Source organism: Myzus persicae, unplaced genomic scaffold (assembly GCF_001856785.1).
Source record: "Myzus persicae strain clone G006 unplaced genomic scaffold, MPER_G0061.0, whole genome shotgun sequence".
Classification (NCBI taxonomy): domain Eukaryota; kingdom Metazoa; phylum Arthropoda; class Insecta; order Hemiptera; family Aphididae; genus Myzus; species Myzus persicae.
Window position 1 is genome coordinate 1,503,225 of NW_019103933.1, and position 19,926 is coordinate 1,523,150.

The 19,926-nt window shown below is 30.9% G+C and overlaps 1 protein-coding gene across 2 annotated transcripts in view; it reads left to right on the top strand.

Moving 5' to 3' along the window:
* The first annotated feature begins 2,251 nt into the window (after window positions 1-2,251).
* LOC111036515 (sodium channel protein para-like) overlaps window positions 2,252-19,926 on the top strand; it is a 62,874-nt gene continuing 45,199 nt past the window's right edge. For both annotated transcript variants that reach the window (XM_022318544.1, XM_022318545.1), the window contains exon 1: window positions 2,252-2,911. The gene's annotated coding sequence lies outside the window, so the exon portion shown is untranslated. The remainder of the gene's footprint in view (window positions 2,912-19,926) is intronic.

The window sequence follows — 19,926 nt, forward strand, 5'->3', positions numbered from 1 at the left end:
GATTGCTTGTTGTCCTATTTCTAGATTTCTGCACCGGTGCAATATTGGCACTACGTTAATCATTTCACTCAGATACAAACAACATACAGGAAAACTTTTGAGACGAAAACATTGCAAATATCCAGTTTATTTTTACCACTAGAAATATAAATAAAAGTACAGAGCCATAATAAAATATTTTTTCTGACTATTGTATTTTAATTTAAAAAAAAAATGTAATAATATTTTCAAGCAACTAGTTTTCTTGAATACAATTTTGAAAAATATTCTAAAACTTAGATTTTAAAAATTTTTAAAACTATGTGCTCTCTAAACATATTAATATATATATAATACGTATAATATAATAATAATATACATAATGGCATAATTTTGCATAATTTATCTTTACATATTACTTACTTATCGGTCAGAAACTTTAAAATTTAACTAATAATAAAACAAAATTAGTAGGTATACGTCAAATCATTTGAAAGTTCAAATTAAATTTCATAATACTACAACTTTATCTATTTTCGTTGTTCACATAATTGTTGTAGACTGTCCTATAGAATAACGACACGAGAGGCAGATAAGATAATAAAGTGAAAAGAGACCTTAATGTAATTTGAGAACCATCAAGCGTGTTTGTGAAACTTCAAAGAAGCAGTAAGTATATGATCATCAACTTTTCGAATAAATAGATAAAATATCAATAGTAAATATATTATGGTGTTTGTTGTTCAAGGTCTACAGTAGAAGTCAATATCGTTATTGAGTTAACATTTCAACACGAATACGGCTTATTTAGTGCATTAATTATCGATGCACTGATCGAATTATTAGAGAGTATAATATTTCGAAGGTTCATTTTCAGAATAATTTTAACGCAATACGATTATAGTAGGTACTTGTTCAACGAATCGATTAAATAAAAAATTAAGTTGATAGACACGATACACTTTTTTGTGAATAATAAAATATATTACGTAGCATACCTTCGTATTTTTTAATAATGCATTCATGGTGAGGAGATATGGGGGCCATAATAATAATATGGTCCTTAAGTATACTTAAAATGTCAAGAATCAAAAGTTGAATATATTATTTATCATACGATGAAAGGGGGAGACGCTTGGTGAAACACCCTGTACACTAATACTAAACATATATTATAAAAATAAAACAATAATGTTTCATAAACACTAGAAGTTTCGAACTATCTATGTACACTGTTTGCTGTATCCAGTACATCTTTTGTAAAAAGACAATAACAATAAAAATATCAATATTTTATAATATACCTTATAAATGATCGTTTTATCCACATAATATAATAGTATACACACGAGACGTATAAGCCCACGCGCGACGGTGACAATGTATTGTTTGATAATACTATACCAAAGCGATCCTCCAAAAATTTATGGAAGATGATTATTTGAGTCTGATAAATTTTTTGTATTTCTGTTAGTGTAGTGTTCAATAAGAAAACTGTGGTCTGGAAAATTTTGGTTTTCGGCACCGAGAAAAATTCTTGGGAAACACCACGTGCTCATAAGCGTATATATAAAACGCTCTAAACTCGCAGCCCATGATGTATTCCCCAGGGCGACCTATACCTGTATAATATAGTCTATACCTATAATAATGTTATACATGCCGCCCGGCCGAAAAGTAGCTCGTTAGAGTCAGTGGTGGGGAAGGGTTGAGTGAACCTAAAAGGCACCTGTGTCACCCGCACACCACCCGCGCGGTCCTCATACCTATATAATATATATTATACACTGTAACACCTCCCGCCACGCTCCATCGTAAACCTCGGGGCCCCCTCACCCCCTTATTGCACACAGCACCCTTCACGAATCGCCGCCGTCCATAGGTCGTCTTCGTCGTCGTTGTCGTCGTCGTCGTCCCTGTCCTCGTCCCCGGCCCCGTCCCCGTAACCTCCCATCACCGGACGGACGCGTTCCGCGATCGTGGCGAGGAAGGGTCAGAGAGGGCGCGGTCCCAGGGTTTTGGCGGCGGCGGCGGCGGCGGCGGCTATCGGCTATCGATTGCTCGGGACGGGGGCGCTCAGCGACTGTGTGTCAGTGTGTGTTAGTGTGTTAGTGTGTTGGCGTGCGTGTGTGAGTGTAGTTCCGGAGCAACTCGACGGCGACGCTCGGCTCGGCGCTGGAACGCACCGCCACACGAGCCACCGACGACGCCGACCGACGGCCGCCGCCACCGACGCCGACGCCGACGACGACGACGACGACGACGACTACGACGACTACGACGACTACGGCGGTGACTACGATTACGGTGGCTACGACGACGAAAACCCCGCTCCGCAGTGGGATGACGTTTACTAGGCGAGCCGGACGACCGATACGCGGCTAATTTTGGAGGGCTTTGCAACACTATTTGTAAAAACTGTTTTTTTTTCCCATCACATACACACAAACACACTTCTACACACACACACACACACACACACCTACACTCACCTCCTCACACACACATATACACACAAACACCCGCACCCACGCATACACACACACATACACATTTATATTATATTATACCCATCCGTCGCCGTCGCCGTTTGTTGTAATATACTTCGCGTGTCTCCTGCTTTGTCGTCTACAGTTCGTCCGTATCGTGTGGTGTCGGTGTCACTCACTTTCGATTCCGTGTAATACAACACAGATCGATTATCGAGTTCTCTGTCTCGTATACGACTCGCCAACTGAATTATTCAAAAATTCTTCTCGTCGTTTTTTTTGTTTGATTTCAATTTCTCCTTTCTCGAACGTAATATTTTTACAACACTCCTCCGGCACCATATCACACAGTCGGACCGACAGCAAATGGAAAGCACCGAACCCGATCGACGATCCGGCTCGGCAGTGGCGGCTTCTCGTCACCACTGACACGCGCATCGCAGGTAACTAAAATCTATATACAGCATAGTATGCGACGACAATAATCTATTGCATACCCATACATATTATGACTTACAATTTGTTGTTGTTGTTGTTGTTGTTGTTATTGTTGTTGTTTGATGTGGACAACGCGTGTTCGACCTTGTAACATTACTGCAGTGTTCACGGTGTCGTATGTGCATAAGATATAAAACGATCGCGAGGCGATGTCGTCTCCGCGGGAAATTTATCCATTGCGTACCGTGATCACGGGACAGGTCGCGATGCGCGTCTTCGAGTGAGCAATCTCGTTAACGGTTGCCGGGCAATTGATGATGAGAGGGGGGAGAGGGGATGCTCGGGGACGGTGTGGATGTCGCGTTTCGTGCAGCGGCGGCGGAACAGAGTGATATACTTATCCGCGTCAGGCGCTCGCGGCCGCCGGGACTTAAGTCTGCGGATTTGAGGCCGCAGAGCTCACACACGACCGGCCTTGCGAGGGCGGCTGCGGTACAAATCCGACGGTCTCGGGACCAAATGGACCGTGGTCACTTTATTTTTATCAACCTATGGGTGATATAATATACCAACGAACAGTGCACTCGGTGCAGCGCGTCGAGTTAGTTGACTATGCGTTTTTTGTACCTACTTTTATTGTGCACTGCTTACAACGTGTCGTGGTGGCCAGTAGCTGGTATATCAATCTTTATGGACGCAATTGGTATCCAATAATATGTATACACCCGATACCGTTATATTTTATGATGTGGTACACCGTGGTCCATTAAATATTCAAAACCTTATAGGTCGGTGTGTGTGTGTGTGTGTGTGTGTGTGTGTGTGTGTGTGTCCGGAGCTTACACGAAAGTAATATAATTATTTAAATATCTATCATAGCTTTTTGTTTTTTTTTTCAAATTTTTCTATCGACGGTATTATAATAACGCAATTATAGTTCGACCGACGTACTATTATAGTATATATAAATAATATAAAATATATCATTATAACGTAGTTGATATTATATTATCTTTGGCGTATGTAAAAGACAGTTGAAAAAATGTGCTTTAAGTATTTATCGGAGAATTTCGTTTGTTTTTGCTGTCAGCGAAGAGAACGAGCCGGATTATTCGTATTGTATTATATTTTTTTATTGTCTTGATCGAAAGTTCAACACCTTTTTATTTGGCTGATTGTGTGTGATTCTAAATTTTTATTTATTTGGCCCCGCTTAGGCCTTTTTATACATTTTTTTTTTTATAACAGCTGGCAGTCCGATACATAATAAAAAAGTGATTAATTTTTTCATTTAGTAATTATTATGGTGTAAAATAATGGTATTGTAATACCTACAATATGTATACGATTTTCTGACGCTATTATTATCCAATTGGTTTTGTGCGAGTTCAGTGTTATGCACCAGTGCTCGTGGCCGAAATTATATTTGGGACCAAAGTACCTACATTTTTTTTTTTTTAATAGTTGATCGAATTTCGGTTATTATATCTACGCGTTGTTAAACAATTATTAAACATGTTAAAAACTACTAAGTTATACAATAGTTGCTTTATAACTAGTAATGTTTTGTGTTGATAAATGCAAATGGAATAATAATAATATTATGGTAGGTACTATATTAATTGTTTGTGTTAAGATTGTTTATATTAAACTGTGTATTTTTACCATGACAATTTTTATCATAAATCTTAATACATTGTATAACCAATTGCCAGAAGACACAGAATTATCTTATGCTTAATTATTTGTATTCTGTCTAAATTAGAAGTTACAAATAAAGACATCTCGTACTTGGTGATATTATATACCTCTTGAAGTTCTTTCTATCTATAGTACTGGTACATAGTATTATAATAATTTACATTGTGAGTTTATGCATATGTTCGTTCTTTACAGTTTTTCTTTATAAAATACATAATAATATTTGAATAGTTATAATTGTTAAAGTATCTGATATGTTATATAATATTATGTATATTTACCACTTAAGATATAGTGTAACCATAGTAAGATGTTGTTAAAGTATTAAACATGGTATATAATAATGCGTATAATAATATTTCAGTTATTGGAGCTTAACAACAACTTTTTTTTCGATACATACACACATCTGCATAAAAGTTAACTTATTTTTTTATCATTATATTCGTAGACTTTATCATGTGATGTAATGGAATTCAAAGCGTATAATAATAAAATAACACGTGTGTCGTTGAACGAAACATAATTCAACGATAACGGAAAATATTTTTGCACGCACAAAAATGGTCAGAGACCATATTGATCAGTTTAAATAATTGTATTACCATACAACTAGGTAAAAAAAATATCATGTTAAAATATTTTCACCTCATTAATGACGTCATTGTATTTTTTTGAACGAAGGCATGAATTTATATTATATTATAAGCTGTACGTCATGGAAGCGTAATTATTTACATTTAGCAAGTCAAACCTTCTTGACCTATTATGAAAGTCTTAATACTATTTTTTTTTGTTTATGTATTTATATACATATATAATTTCAAATTTAATGTTCTAAATGTGAGTAAACACGAACGGCAGGTAGTACAACATATTTTTCAACCTTATACTTTAGGTATTCGCAAACATTGCGTTTTTTAGTCAACCGACGTTCGTTTACCTTTGTACCATTTCTTCTGACAACCGCCTTTTTCTAATAAGAAAAATAATAATAATCAAGTTACAACCACATATTTTGTCCATATTATACGAACAATAACCTGGTCATAGAATTATGTCCATAAAGCATTAATATTTTTATTTTTACATCTTAGTGCAGTATACGCATACGAATGTAACGATGAAAACCCATAACCATAACCTAACCATATATTCTATCTTCAGGATATGAAGTTTATGATGTAACTACGTAACAATACTATCAATATATTTTTCACCAGCAAATTTTTTTGGCAATTATTAAGTTTTCTTAATTGAAGCCTCCATAAACCAACTAACCATCGTTACAAGTCATATTGTTGTATGTTCGTATATACATGTTATACATTATCTATCGTGTTCCTTTCGATAACAAAAATTACCACATTTCACGAACCCTTAAAAAAAATTCATTGCATGTTTCTTTAATAAAAAAGTACAATATTCCTGGTTTTCCATTACATAAAAATATTTTGACTAAAGTTGTATATATGAAGTTTAGCAGAAATGATAACTTATTCGTTGACTGACGTTTGTGGTTGAGCATTTTGAGGTACGTTTATGATCTTGTTACATAATATTACTTCATTTTACTGGGTTTTTTCTGTGAAGTTGAAACTAAACCATGTCTGATTTTTAAATAATTTTCATTTGTTTGTAGTGATTAATAAGTATATATATTATACAATGTGCCTGCCTATAGCATATATAAAATAGTTTGTATATTTTATAATCAATAAAAAAAAAAATAGAGAAGTAAATAAATAAAAGGGTAACATAATGAGTTTCCACAATTTTGTAATGATTAAATAATTGATGATGATCTCATTAAATAAAACAGTAATGTTTACTTTAGGCTAGAATCCAAAAGTTTCTTTTTTCTCATACAGAAACATAATTAAAGAGGCTTGAAGTATTTTAAATACAATTATATATTGACAGTTTTCTGTGTAATAACTTTTTCGGAACTACATACATTTAAATAAAATATACGTTAGGTAATAATGTTTTATGGAAAGTCGTAATTTGAACTAAATATTAATTTTTTTTATTCTAAGTTACCTAAAATTAAGTTAAATTGTTAAAGATATACCTTTCATAATATGCTGTATTATAATTTTATCTTACTCTTATTTAATCATTAATACTAATGAAATGCATAATGAAATTAATAATAATATGTCTTATGAATAAATGTTGTGACTGGACAGTGATGTAGCTAAATTGCCTATTCTAATCGCCGGGATGATATATTCATATGACAATAATTAAAACCTTTACATTGCAACATAATTACACAAATTATCATAGGTATTTACATTATGTCTCGAGCAGTTGTTTTAATAAACTTAGGTAAATTATTATAAAATGATATCCTATTATTTAATTTTCAACACAATTACACAAGGCTCCGCAACTCACAAGGGGTTAATTAAGATTTTATATATTTTTTATTTTTATTAATATTGAAGTTACCAATAGTTAGGTAGTTTATTGGCGCACATATAAAGTCTAGACTACAGCTGATAACATACATACACAGAACAATTAGATAAAGTTATAACATTTTGAAAATACTCTTTTTGTATTTGTGTGGTTTATACTGATGTCTGCACGGTTTCCACAGTGGGTAATTACTAATTAGGTATTTGAAGGAGAAAGCTTTACCAAGAATTTAACAATGGTCCGGTTTCAGTAAATAAAATACATCCATATAATATAATTATTGTATACAACTGTTATTTATTTTTATTGATTGTAAATAACCTACCGTGCTTATCATTTAGCATCTATTATTTTATAGCTTTGTGAATCATTTAAATTTAATTGAAAAGCTGATATTTATTTGGATATACGCCTCAGTCGATCGTAAATAATTCGCCTCAAAACCGTCAATGGCAATCATTTTTTTTACATGATAATTGATCGCAAGGACAGTTTATCGTAAAATTATTCAATTGTGGATCAACTATAATATTATCTTACCCAAATTTAATTAGTCGCTCCGTTGCTTATAGATTAATAACTTGGTAGTTAATACATAACAATATAAAGTAATGTAATCATGTAATGTAAATTACATAATTAAGTGTAGACATTATGCATTAACTAATATCTATAATAACAGTAATGTGACCTAGTGTGGCGTGGTGGTTGGCTTTAGTCACACACGTGTTCTGAGACCAAGCATCAGCCGATGTCGCTAGTTCTCGGATGAATGACAACCTGGGTTTTTACTAACAGATCCTCGCCACATATACACGTGTTCAAACCAACTTTACCATTCCTTACAATTAAAAACCTACGAAATAACCTATAGGTAAATTACCATACTTGTTTGAGCCTTAACTCAAAAAAAATAAAAATAAAAATGATAGTAATTCAAACAATATAAGAGATAATACTATCCCATCAATTTTTAATACCACATATTTTTTGTTTTAAGTCAACATAGATATTATGCAATAGCATATTGAAAGTTGGAAGGCATAATTTTACTTATTGTTATTATTTTTTTTTTTAATGTAAATACCTAATATTATTCATGCTAAAATTGTATTACCTATTGCTATTTTTTTTTTCATTAATTACACATTTTGTATTAATATTAAAATAAGTACTATATTGTAAGTAAGTAGCAATAAATATTGTTCCTGTAACTTTTTATTGCTATGAACTATTTATTTAATAAACATGATAAAATTTAATATTTTAACAATAGTAATAAAATATATTTAATTGAATGAAATAACATTTGACAGCGATTGACACCTTAACTACGTACATTTGGCCAGCCTCCTCCCCATTTAGATTTTACTAAAATGTTATCTAGATTCATTGATAAAATATTGAAATATATTTATGTGAATGAATAGATATTTATAAATTCATGTTTTTAAATAAAATGAACCACACAACAATTTCAACAATTTATGAAAACGAAGATTAATTTTTGAGTAATGAGATTCTTATAATTTTAAATATCCTCCTTTTAATTTTTGCAGGAACTAAACTTGTTCCCTGACAATAATTAGTTTGCAATATTCATAGTATTTGTTTTATGGGTTAATTCATTGACGTGTTCGAACAATGACGACAATGATAAATTATATGTGAGTGAATAAGTATTATTATTTTCCATCTCCTTGCAGGTAACTCTGTTATTACTTATTATAGTCTGTTTTTCCGGTAAATAATTTGCCAAACCCTGTTATTTCGTAAAATGAGATAACATTTATTCCGTGTGTAAATATGAGACGGCATAGCACAACGGTGTTTGATGTTAGGTAGTACACTTACGTATTATTTTTTGACTCGATCTACTGGATTTATATTTCACAAGAGAACATGAGACGTAATATATTATAGAATAATTGAAAATAATGTACTTGAACGTTATTTTATTCGTATATTTATTTTTCGGTCGAAAATTGTGTAATATAAGAAATCGTTTCGTCTCTACCCTCTCACACAGACACCAACGGTGATGCCAAGTAAAATGAATAACAAAAAAAAAAAACTCGAAGGAATAAAGATTTGAAGAGAGATACTATTTAAATTCAAGAGATTAAAAAACCATCTGCGGTCTATATTAATGTAGGTAGTCAGGAATTGCACATAACTACTAAAATCAAATAAGTTAATCGGGCAGTAAATCACTTCAAGTGACTGGGAAGAATCGCGGTAACAGCCAAATTCGTGAAATCGTTGTACTATACTGCGAACCTCTCTTTGTTATGTTTTTGATTGTTTTGTGTTTTAAACAAAATTTATATTTTGACGATCTTTCTTCTTCTAATTGTGCGAGAGAAATTAAAATTTTATAAAACACTCATTTACAACATATTATATGATACCTATAATGGATATCATGTACCAATAATTGTATAGTTTATAATTAAAATTACTTGAACTGTATCAATTATATATTATGCATGACGTGTCATAAATTAATTAATATTTGTTTTTTAAGTAATTTAACTGTATTGTATTAGCGGTATTATAGGCGGACATTGGCAGTTGTGCTAAATTAAAGTTCGCATTACAATAATTATCATTATAAAATTACCTGGGTGTTGTGATAACCTATAAAACAACAATATAATATCGGTAAACCGTAAATCGATGTATGGATGAATAATCGCATTGAAGTACTTCCTAATAAACTTGTTCAAGAAGTAATATTAATTAAACATTTTAATATTTGAAAATAAATTTATAAATCATGATTATTATAATAATTTGATAAATAAATATTAAATATATAAGGTCTTATGATTTATTGTAAAATGGGTACATTAATTAATGTAACTTTAAACTAGTGTTATTTATTTTATTTTTTGCAACTGAAATTTGAGTATGGTTGTTATGGTTGTTATACAGATGTAAACTCAATTTGTGTTTTTTACTTACCGTAACTTTGTTTTTGATACATTGCAATAAATCAAGTTTAACTCAAAGGGTATTCTAGGTATCTAGAGACCTCATAGTATTTTATACAGACACTTTTTGACATTTCAGCAAATCATTTAAAAGTTTATTTAAATATGTTTCACTTTCTTTTTATTCCTAAACAAATATAATATATAAAAATGTTTTATAGTTTAAATCAACGGTTCTCAAACGTTTTTTGGTTGCAGAGACCTTGAGTTTCCAAGAGAATATCCATGAACTTTAGGTTAACATCTAATAATGGCAATATTAAACCAAATAAAACAAAAACCACGATTTAATCAGTATAGGTCTTCCGTGGAGTCACTAGTTCATGCACCCTCGTGAGTCGTGGAGCACAGTTTGAAAGCCACTGGTTCAAAGGAAATAAATATTATAATAGTATAAACTGATGGGGGTTAAATAAATTTGGACCTGAGTACCTATAGCAAATAGAAAAGTAAACTCATTTTAGTTTGTATAATAAATAATATAATAAAAATAATACAATATAATACTAAATATTGTATAATACACCTATTATTTATTTATTTATTAATTTCAGCCAAATCAATTACAATCAAACAATTACAATAAATTACATGAATAATAGTTTATAAGTATACCACTTGAACTATAAGCTCGTATATGGTGCAGGGAATTATATACCTAGGTAGTTTAAGATTTTCTTTTAAAAGTATTACTGATCAAAGATTTTTAGTTTTGGTAGCTATTCATTATAAATTAATGACACAGTTCTAACCACTTAAATAAAACATGCTTAACTATAATAATATTGTAACTGTAAAAAAAATGTTTTCCTACTTTCCTAAAATATTTAAATTGGTTTCTCATGACCTTATTATATTTACTGTATGCTTTTTAAATTCTTTTGGCAATTAAACCATAAATTAACAGTATCGCTTAAGTTATTGTGCGTATTTCTTGATTTCAATAAACACTATTCCATTAACTTATTATTTATTAAAATAATTGTACGTGTACACAATACTGCTTGTTTATTTCGATATATAACTGATCTGAATCATTTAACGCAGAAACATTTTGTAATTAATTTTATGGCAAAATCATTATTATAAATATAACATCTTACGTCAACATTGACGATTAGTATGCATTTTGAACATTTCCGAGGCACGTTCTAACACGATAATGCATTAATATTAATTTGTACATCCCATTCATCGAATAAATCTAATACTCTTGTGAATTATTTTGTTTCAAAAGTTATAGTCATATGAAGTTATTGTATATGAGTTAAAATCAATTATAATTATCTTCATCTTTCTTTTGATTTTCAGGATCAATCTTAGGTAGATTATTTTTAGTTTAATTTATTAGCACGTACGCATATTCGCATATCCTACTAGGTATAATATTTATTCTTATAATACACAAATACTATACATCTATATCTAGATCAATATTTTGATGGCGACGGTGGTTAAAAATTACATCAGAATTAATTAAGATATATTTTTTAAATAGTGTATGTTATCAGTGGGTGCAGTACAATTAAACGGTACTTTTGTAATTTAATTTATATTATTATTGAGTAAAAGTGGCTATGTCAAGAATCATTAACATACTCTTTATCGTTTAAAACGAATTAAAGTTATATAAAAACTCAATGGCAATGCAATTTTAATAATTAATACGATTTTAAGCAAACGTAATAAAAATAATAATAATAATAAATTGTGGCTAATTTCGAGGAAATTTAACTTGAGGAACATTTTTTATTCAATATTAATTTTAAAACATTAAATGATTCAAGAATGTTGAATAATATGAGTGTATTAACTATACGTTTTAATGGAAATTTAATTTAAAGATTATTATGATTAAAAAAAACAATAGATACGTATATACAATGCATTATGCATACGAGCAAAACGATTTAAAAATAGCTTAGTATATGTTAAATCAATACATAATAATAATATGTTGTATGTACATTTACACACAAACACGTTATTGTTGGAAACGAAATGCTTGGAAGGAAATGTCCACGTGACAATACAACGTATAAATATAAAAGCGCAATGAACATTGTTGAACCAGCTGACGGACTTACAACTTATACGACTTGACCGAAGAGTATAATATAGTAACATGCTCATAATATGAGTTCGGATAAATCTAATCTCGGATTAAGCAAATTTTCAAAACACTATTTATTTTATTTATTTCCTCGGAAACGTTCGTTTACCTACAACATAACACCTAATATTATTATTATTATTATTATTATTATTATTATTATCATTATTATCATTATAATCGAACCCGGGACTAGTGGTTGTAACGTCTGGCAATAAAATAGTTGTTTATATTTTTTATGCAATCGGAAAACGCGAACGCAACCGACTTGGACGGATACATATTGGTAGGTACTGTTGTTTTTCTGTCAGTGTTAGATAATAATAAACGTAGATACGTGTACGGTGTCCTTTGAAGTCGTTACACCTACAATGCAACTTTGTAGTCACACACTCACACTCTGGAAATGTGTCCACTAAGCATGTGGAATTCCCATCGGACGTATCGTGCGTGCGAGCGAGTATATATATTATATTCGTGTTTGTTTGTGGCCTTTTGCGGTGGTCCCTAAAGGAATTAAACTCAGTGTCATATGCATTTTAATGTCCGCACGGAGCATCGCACGACATATATATTATATTTCAATCCGAATATTGTTCATTAATACGCCGTTCATATGGGCGGGCAGGTGGGCACGACAAATTATTTTACGTTTGAAAAAGAAAGAATATAGACACCTATTTTGAATAAAATATAATCCCACCGATTTCCTGCAACATATAGTTTGTAACCTTAACACACGACTACTTCCTCTTCCCGTCCATTGAATTCCACGTCAACGCTGCTTTGAGCTGCGCACGCGGAGTTACGGTTTACAACTCACACTTATTTACCAGCGTGTCGGTTCGAAAAGACGGTCGATACTGGTAACTTTGACCATTTGATACTAACTTTGATTCGGTCGTTTACAATACCACAGTAGCCTCACCACCTTGGTAAGTTGGCATAGTATTATTCTTTGAATACCGTTCCGTCAAACACATTATAGTTCGATTTTACAAAGGTCTGAACATCTATCTGCGGTGTATCTGATTAAATGCAATTTTTGTTACGCGTTAAACGTCAAATGTCTACCTAGCGAAACAATAACACTGATAATATTGTTCATTAATATTTTACTTTCCAAACTATTCACAAAACGATGTAAGGAACCCTACAAGTTATCTAATTACATTATTGTTAGTTGAGATTTCTCGTGCTTATATTAATACTAACATAATATGTTATATCAGTGTTTTTAAGACGATACCTATTAAAATATATTTTTTTTAGTGTTGCAATTTTCTGAACAGGGTAATGTCATAGTATCATTAATGGATATATATTTATTTTATTGATCGCTTTAAATATTTGCATTATATTTGTGTTTTTGGAATGCTTAATTTATAATTGGAAGCATTACAGCTAAAATGTTTTTAAATATCACGATGTAGTTAAATAATTAGATTTGAAATATTAGTGATGTTTCTGCTGAAAGTGTGTGTTCCTCTTACGTCATTGCCATGTCCACGAACTCATCACTGGGTTTAGATTTAGCGTGCTTCTGGAAAATAATCATCTTCAAACTCAAATATTAACTAAAAATTTGTTATACGCCATAATATATCAAATGACATAAACAACTGTATTTCACGATATCCTCGGTAAACGAGTGGTGGTGTTTCGTCGGGCTCTATGTAATATGAACACTCGTTACATTGGAATTCTGTCACAAGTGGTAGATAGAAGGTACCTCGCGGACGGCGACGCAATAACGGTTCTACTGAAAATTGTCTTTAATCGGTTAAAGTCGAGACGGTCATGATGGCGACGACAGATAACCCTCGAATAATATTGCTGTAATCCGCTCGCTACCGTAGGTTGGGTTGGTTCCTGACCGAGAGGTTAACTTCCTGGTGTGCGGAAAGTCGAGGGCTTAAACAACCTCACTATGACATTTTCGGACGAATGCGTTTTCAAAGTTGTTGCCAAAACATTTATCGATGGAACCCGGCGAGGATCTAAACCTGCACGGTGCGACCGCGATAAGCGTGGCCGATACGACCGCGACCGACCATGTTGTTTACGGTATATACTGGTGTGCAAACCGTGATATTTTAAGCAGGTTGGTCAAGAAACGGTCATAGCAGCCGTTTATTTCTCAGTCATCTCGGCCATGTTAAATCATTATCTTTTTTGGTTTAGCGTTTTGTTTTCTCGTAATTAATTTCAACGTATTGCGTGTAGTACAGTGCGATGAAACTCTGGAAGTCCGGACCCACAACAAACCGTTTTCTTGTCGTTGTAGTATTATTATGTGTGTGTGTGTGTGTGTGTATTTTAATATGTAGTGCTTATATATTATGTAAACTACTTTCAATGTATAAACTAAGGGGGATAAGTTTCTATTGTACAACTAAAATAATATTATTTAATAGATCAAGTGGCCATTTGCGTTTGAGACAACGGTGAGGGTTGCTAGGTAACGTGTGAAAAGAGAGTTTAGATAAGAGGACTGGAAGAGGTTTATGTGATTGAAAGGAGATCTTATGAAAATTGTTATAGTGGTAAAAAGAAAGTCATGATTCAGGGTACGATTGTTTTGAAGCACATTTCATTTAGAATTGTCAAATTGTTTAAGTATCGTACTTAAAATTATTTTCGGTAAACTAGTTTATGATTATATTTTTTTTTCAAAGTAGATCAATGTTTTTTTCAAAGCTTTTATATTTGATTACATAATATTTTATTTTTATGTTGATTAGAATGTAACAATTTTTTTTCACAAATGATGTTTCTACTCGACAATAATAAAATATATACCTTTAATAGTATTTTACTGGAAGCTAATACAAAAAAAAATATATATATACATATACCCATACCAAAAATTATATTCTATTTTTCGAATTCACGTATATTTAGAATTTTAGGGAAAATAACAATATTGGGATATTATCATGATATACTATTGAGTAAATCAAACATATTATACAATAAAATGTACTATTTACGTAAACAAATATTTCATCATATATGCTGTTAATTAAACTCTAGAGGTAAAATTGTATTACTCAGGAATACCATTCAATCTCAATCAATTGATTACATAATAATAATAATAATAATAATAATATTACAGATGGATTTTTCTTATGCAATCATCAAGTAGACTTGCGTATTACGATGAAAAATTATAATGATTACAATTTGAAATTCTAATATCGCATCGTTGCATATTATTTATTTTGTGAATAAATTTACATTTTATAAAAATGACAAAATTATACTGTTGATCAATATTGTTTTATAATATGAGAGTTTTAAATACGAAAGGACAATGCAATTATTTACACAAGTGTTTGCGTTTCGAAAGTGTTTTCCAACAAGATATAGTTCTGCGAAACTGGAGGCGTGAAAATCGATGTAATTCTATATTTAAGTGTCCGAAAAATATCACTGATTGTGTGTTTGTGTGGCACAAACAGACTTCGGTAACTGTTAGAAAAAGGGAGCGCTGTCAATGGGTAATCGACACCGATACGAATATGACGTATCGTCTGCATGTATCCTATTGTCTGACCGATGATCTTTTTTTTCACAGCAGATGGCAGTGAAAGCTTTTGATTGGTACTGAAATAATGTTTAAAAAAAACAATCATTACGTAGGTACTCAAGTTTCTAAAGAAGTCAGCCTTTTGAATAGCGTTAAAGTGATAAAGCCTTTATTTTTATAAATGAAAAATAAGCAGCTTAAGGTAGGTAAAAATAAATAATATTTGATGAAGCGGGATGAGGCACTAGTCGTCGTTGCTAGCACTCGGATGGGTGACCACCCGAGTTTTTAGCAATACATATTTGTCACACATACAAACACGTGCTTCAAATCAACCGTTTCCTGCTACAAACAGCTTTCTTCAATCATTAACCATTGCATTTAACTTACAAAAAATAATATTTGTAGAAAAAAACAGCATTAAATTGTTCCATTTATAAAAGAAAAATAAACAAACCTAGATCTAGACTAAATTATAATAATAATATAGTCTAGACTCTATAATAAGTCTGCAGCGTTAATGGTGATCATAACTATCAGGTCATATGGCTCGAACACAATTATTATTAGATGTAAACGAAAATTGTTGTTGACTCGAATATTTAATTTATTTTTATATTAATTGTATATTTGTATGTTAGTATTCAGAATATCGACATTTGTATGATACACATTTGAGATTTGTAACTATTTAATGTATTATTATGACTTTGGACGATTGAAATTGTTTTTGTTGTAATCAGCTTCCATTAAACAGTGTTAACATGACTTTTAAGGAGTAATTTTTAATAAAATACCGCATACCATTTAAGTATACTATTAAAACGTAAAAATAAAAATTTAAGGACATGATACGACAACGTCCCATAATATATGACTATTTCTTTCTAGCCGCTCAGGTTTCTTTTATAATTTATTGGATCGTTCATACTTTGGCCGAAAAGTATAAAGTAAAGTAGTAAAACCGAAAGGTTATAACATTAAATATTTATTTATTTTTTTAATTTCAAGGAGAGAGCCCTCGGCGACATAGGCCATTGGGTTTTTGTGTTGTATAGGTTTGTATTGTAGGTTTTTGGGACGGTAGGGGGGAACACGTGTGTGTTTGTTTTGGCAGAATTTCGAATGGGGCACCCGTAGGTTTCTGCCATGCACCGGGGGTGGGGGGTGGCAGCACTTGTTCTCCGGTCACCGCGACTTGTTCGGAGAAAAATGCCGCCCGGGGGCCGAGGATCGAACCGCGACCGGCTGCGTCACAGCGGACGCGTCAGACCACTCGGTCACCTCGTACCCCATTATAATATTATTATGGTAGGTAATTGATAACTTATCTGCATGTATTTTTAATATAAAAATCCCCTAATTAAACGATATTTCAATGATTATTATTTTATTACATATAATAGTGTATATTGATTGAGTCAAATGTTTCATATTTTATTTAAACAATTAAACTCTCAAATAGGGGGACGAGGTGACCGAGTGGTCTGACTCTTCCGCTGCGACGCAGCCGGTCGCGGTTCGATCCTCGGCCACCGGGCGGCATTTTTCTCCGGACAAGTCGCGGTGACCGGAGATTAAGTGCTGCCATCCCCCACCCCCGGGGCATGGCAGAAACCCCATTCGAAATTCTGCCAAAAAACAAACACACACGTGTTCCCCCTACCGTTCCAAAAAAAACCTACAAACCATCAATACAAAAACCTACAGTACCTACTAATAGCTAATGGCCACAGTTGCCGGGCTCAGGATCAATTAAAAAAAAAAATAAAAAAAAAAAAAAAAAAAAATAAACTCAAATCATGCCGACACATATTATTTCTATTAAATTGATTTAAAAGAAAAAAAAATGTTTAGTTTGGTTATAGGTTGGAATTAAAATAAATAGGTAATTGATTAATATCATTTAAAGAGATAATTAGTTATTAGTATAATGAGTTTATACTAAATATACTTAATAGTTATAGACTTATTTACAAAATAATTACCTAATTAGAACAACTCTAATTTCCTCATAAATTGAAGAAAAATACAGAGAATCGCTCTGTTTTATAGTATTTTTTGAGCATTGAATCGGTCATTGAGTAGGTCACTCTAGTGGATGTGTTAAATCTGAATTCAATGAATCACGAAAACGATTCTGAGCTGATGATGATGCCTTCATATTTTTCATACGAATAGGATATTTTATTAGAATATATTTATTATTTTCATTGTTATTAGAAATTTGTCTCAATTATTAGTACGGATGACTGGCTTAATTTTTTCAAAAAACAAATCTCATAATATATTCTTTGAAATAATAATACTAGTTGTTACTGGTGGTCTTCTAAGTTAATACCGACGTAGATGCAAAACAACGGTTGACGGTGTCAATTTATATGCGACTTTAAACTAATCCAAATACTTTGAATCACTTTCATTATATACACCTAATAAATAATGATACTTGTTATGTTGAAAAATTCCTAAGGATACGTCTTTTTGAATTACAACAAATTAACTTAAATCTCAAATCTTGAATATCGTAAAAAATTTACTTAAAATGTCCATAAACAAAAAAATGTGCCTATGTATTTTAATTATGTTTTGGTTTCTGTATGAAAAAATTACACGAGGAACATTAGATTCAATTTTCAAGCCTTAGATATTAACATTTAATGCATTTTCAAATATAAAATAATTTGCAATTCTAGCACTAATAAAAATATATATTTTGTCTATGTATTTTCAATATTTTTAAATCTATACCTATAAGAATGCGTACGTGAAACCTTTCAATAGATTTTAAATTTTAAAAATTGTTGATCAGTTTTTATAAAAAAAAAACAAAATATTATCGTTCACAAAAATGAAATGTAAAAAATAAATAAATACCATAATAAATTGATCGCCTATCTATTTGTATACTAACTGTCCACATTAATAATCTACCTACTATTTTTTGTTTTATTTAATAATCGATTTTGCTTAATTAACTAAAACCTTTTTATGGTATAGCATAATGTAATATATATTTTCCTTAACTAAATTATATTATTTTCAATTAGCTTTAATTATTTTATTAGTTTTGAGTTTGTGACAAACGAAATTTCAACAACTGAAGGTACCTTTAACATTAATTTAATGGAGTATCTCGATTCGTTAAAAAATAATAATAATTAAGGCATTAGTATAAAAATACATACTATCACACATATTTGTATGACACGCAAGACACGCAAGACACGAGGAAACGCCCAAAGAAAAAACAGTATGAATGGCGTATACGCTTTTCGTTAATTGTAATTTGTGCGTATTATCTGTTATACTATACTCCTCAGTATAGAAGATAATACTAGTTTCAAAAACGAAACAAAGTATATTACTGATATAAATTTAATTTTAATTATTTAATTTGAAATAATTTAAAATGATATGTATGTCTACTGGGTAAATTGTAAAGTAAGACAAAAAGTAATACAAATAATATATTTTCAAATTAGAACTGAACGGTTTCATTCTGATTTGACGGCATGTTATAAACAAAAAAACATTTTATAACAATATTATGCTTACCGAAATAAAATAAAATTACTGTGCTGTTTAAAATTGGACTAAGAAAACGGGAAAATATTTTTGTCAGAATCTACAGTAGCTATATACCAAATGACAAATTGAGTATTTCAAGAGTAAAAATTACCGAGTATACAAATGATTCTTATGTAATCATTGCTATATTATATTGGTAACATATAATTTTGACGTTGGATAAACTACACCAAAAAAAAAAATTTGTATAAGTACATAAACTAAGGAATTAAAAATGAAATATATTTATTTTTTAAACTTCTTGCATATGGATTATGATAAGATACGTAGGTACTGTAATTTCAGTTAGTACAAAATCAAAAATAGTTTATAACAAATGATAAACATATTAATTGTATAATATTATAAATGTGATAAATATTGGATATGATATCAATATGATAAGCACATCATGAATACCTTATATCTGGAACAGTTTTTTCATAAAAATATTGACATATAAATTTAAATTATGGAATTTTGCTAACAACTTAAAACTATAATATTTTAAATTATATTATTATGTAAGAAACTATTATTATTACTTAAATTCAACTGCTGAAATTATTATTAAAAAAAAATTTAGAATTTAAATAAATAATAGAAACAATCATATGACGTAATATTCACAATAGGTAAAACATAAAGTTACTATAATATAATTCTAAACTTAAATTG